The sequence below is a fragment of the Phascolarctos cinereus genome, unplaced genomic scaffold (genome assembly GCF_003287225.1).
Source record: "Phascolarctos cinereus isolate Bilbo 61053 unplaced genomic scaffold, phaCin_HiC Scaffold_3;HRSCAF=262, whole genome shotgun sequence".
NCBI lineage: Eukaryota > Metazoa > Chordata > Mammalia > Diprotodontia > Phascolarctidae > Phascolarctos > Phascolarctos cinereus.
The window spans coordinates 162,520,131-162,523,578 of NW_027555736.1; the positions used below are offsets into that span (position 1 = coordinate 162,520,131).

At 45.8% G+C, this 3,448-nt stretch overlaps 1 pseudogene; it reads right to left on the reverse strand.

Annotated features, from left to right (window-relative positions):
* Positions 1–867: 867 nt before the first annotated feature.
* Positions 868–3,200, reverse strand: LOC110206970 (ubiquilin-4 pseudogene; annotated as a pseudogene).
* Between the last annotated feature and the right edge of the window lie 248 nt (positions 3,201–3,448).

Sequence of the window (3,448 nt, forward strand, 5' to 3'; positions counted from 1 at the left end):
ATTAACATGTGACTTAACTTGTCATCAAAATCTAATGCTAAGAAACAAGAAACAACTTTACTGCCAAGAGTCTTTTCTACTTAATCTCCCTGAGCCTCAGTTTCCTCATCTGTAAAATTAGTGGGTTCACTTAGCTTCTAATGGTCCCTTCTACCTTTAAATCTATGGTCCTAAGGCTACATGAAAACTTCCCTGACTCCTCCAGATCTTAATCTCTTTCATACACTCTCCCACCTCACAAATGACCATTCATCTATCTTCAGTGGCATTTGATTGCTTGTAAGATTAAAAGATACACCCTCCTTATTCTATCATTTGAAGCTCTTCTTAACTCAACTCCAGCCTTATCTTTTCCAGACTTATTCCACATCCCTCTCCTTTATGCATTTTGTGTTCCAGCCACACTGACCTACTTCCTTTGTTATTTCCCAAACTTGAAATGCTATCATATGATCTCAAAGTGTGTACTAGTAGTCAGCATCAGGGTGATGACGTATATGTGAGCGGGCAGGGATGGTTGGGTGATGTCCTTGCCCCATTTCAACGGGGCACTCTCATCCTTATTTGGCATTAAGACTTCTGCATACCACCTACTCCTATCCCACTCCCATACTGGCAAAACCTCTATTCCTCTTTGGGGGAGATGGTTCTGAAATGAGAACGTAGGACCCTCCTTCCTACAATATCCCTGAGGGACAGGGAAGAAATCTCAGCCCCGTTCTGGGACAAACTCTAGTTCCCAGGGGAAGGCCAAAGGCGCTGGTCACTTCAGACTTGGACAAACCCCTGGTGGTCTTGAGCACATGGAGAATGTGTTTGTGTCTGTATAGGGGTGGGTCGGTAAGTTGAAGGGGAAGAGGAAGGGTATCAGCATTCTGTGCTTGGGGGTTGTGTAGCCAGCAGGGACCATTGTGGAGATTGAAAATTAGCTCCTGCAGGGGGAGGAGGGATCCAGGGCTCCCTGGAATTGCCAAGGCTGGGTACCAGTCCTGGAGCCTCTGTCTGCAGTTGGATCTGATGCAGGGCCTTCATGGCCTGGGCTGGCTGAGAATGGACAGTGAATCTGGGCTCTGCATCTGCTCTAGGAAAACAGGGAGTTTGGAGCCAGAACTGCCCCTGCTGCTGGAGATTCCCCACAAACAATGGGACATTCACTATAGTCTACGCAGCAAAGTCGGGGTTCTGGGCAAGTGTCTGCATCATACTTCATACGTATGGGATTCTTTGAAATTTGCTGGAGAAGGCCTTGCAACTCAGGGCTATTAGACCATCTCTGACCCCAGGCTAGCTGCACTGATCCCAAAGGGGTTGGAGACTGGTGGGTGTACCTGGCTGGTACCAGTGCCCTCCCCAAAAGGTCCTGAGGCCTGAAAGATGGGGGCTGAGGGACTCCAAGGGTCAGGGAGGGGCTCCTGTCCTCAGTCCAGAGAGGTTGGAAGGAGAAGTTCCCTGCCAATGAGGAGAAGGAATTGTTGCCAAACTATTGCTGAGCAGCATTGAACATGGGTTTCTGGTTATCTATGTACATGTGGCTCAAGGCTTTGTAACCCACAGGGATGCTCTCTAGGTTGCTCAGGGCCCAGTCCTGATTCCACATCATCTCTTGCATCATGGCAGACTTTCAAGCCAGTTTCATGGTCTGCCTCATTAATTCTGGGCTATTGAGCATGTGGCTCAATTCCAGATTCCTCTCCATCAGGGTTGCATCTATTGGTTGGCCATGATTATGTGGCACATCGGGTCAGGGTTGGACACTATGGCTTGGAGAAGGAGGTTCTCCATGATGTGGGACAGCATCTTAACATTGGGCACCAGCTACCTCTGCATCTGTTATAGCTCCATGAAATGAGCTGAGCCCAGGCCTAAGCTGCTCAGCCCTAGAATCCCCCAATGCAAGACCACTAGGAAGACCATCTCCAGCCCCTGGGGTTGGACCACCTTCAGTGCTCCTCTGGTTTCCAACAGCAGCATCAGGGACAGGGCTGCTTGAAGTGAATGGCTGAGTAGGTATGGTGATGAAACCCTTGCTGGGATTAGAACAGAAGCAGTGTCTGGGGCAAAGGAAGCAGCAGCAGCAGGATCTTGGTTCTTCTGTGGGGTCTTGATTGCCAAATGGACAGTGAGCCCATCTTTGATCCCAGGCTAATTCAATGTGCCTACGTCTTTGAGAATCTTGCCAATGAAGATCGGGACAAGTTGGTCTCGTTAGGCCTTAAACCTCTGGGAGATCTCCTCTTTGAACTCCTTCACCAAGGCTCAACTGCAGATCACAGTCTTCTCCTTGTCCTTGGGGCTCTTCTCTCTATTGTTGAGTTGTACAGCTCCATAGCTGGTGACCAGTGGATTTGGGCCAAGACTAGACAGAACACACAGCTAGTTAGCAACTGTGCCACTTTTTTTGCTTGCTAAGGACAGCAAGACCCATGAACATAAGAGGATAATATTCTTCTAGTGATGCTATATCATGGAATATTATGGAATCATGGAATATCACATTCTCTGAGGGATCAAAGTTATAGGCAGCCAAAAGGTGAGCAATGCATGATAGGTATAAGTCATTGATAGCACATTACCAATCATGATTCATACATAAGTGTCATAAAAAGATATCATTCAGGAAATGTACAATTGGAAAAGGCAGGGGGACAGTCACACAGCCAGAGGAAGGCATAGATAACAGATGCACAGCTTGAATTTTTGATGCTCTCCCTCCTCGCTTTCTATCTTTTCTCCCATTTTTCTAGTGTTCCACTCCCTTCAGGCATTTTGCAACTCTATGATTCTCAGAAGAAAACTAGCTAGCATTTATATAGCAAGTATTTTAAAAATATTTATTTTTACATAGCAGTTTGCAAGATACTTTACATGTGCTATCTCATTTGATCCTCACAACAACCCTGCGAGGTAGAGGAGGCAGTTATTGTCCTCATTTTACAAATCAGGAAATGGAGGCAGAGAAAGGTTGAGTGACTTTCCCAGGGTTACACAGCTACTAGGTGTCTAAGGCAGAATTTGAGCTCAAATCTTCCTGACTCCAAGTCTAGCACTCTAACCACTACACTACATAGCTCTCAGAAGCAAATTATAGAAACCTACCCAGGCACAATCTCTTCCAAAGTGTATTATTCTTCAAAATTTCTAATTGGTAGATATGCTTACCAGTGCAAGTATTCACTCTTCTTGTCTGTCTTGGGTTTCATTTCCTAAAAAGAGGAAAGACTTTTTTCTTGGTCTGTGGAAGATTGTGGGCAGGACTGACCCATAGAAAAAGCAAGACGCCATAAGGTTTATCTTTAATGCCTTGTTTACCTCCCTTTATTCATTCCATTCTTGTCTTCTAGCACCTTTTTCATCTGTAGGTCAATAATGTAATTAATAAATAATTGTATTTAGGGGCAGCATAGCAGACAGAGGGCCAACTCTGGAGTCAGGAAGACTTGGGTTTAAG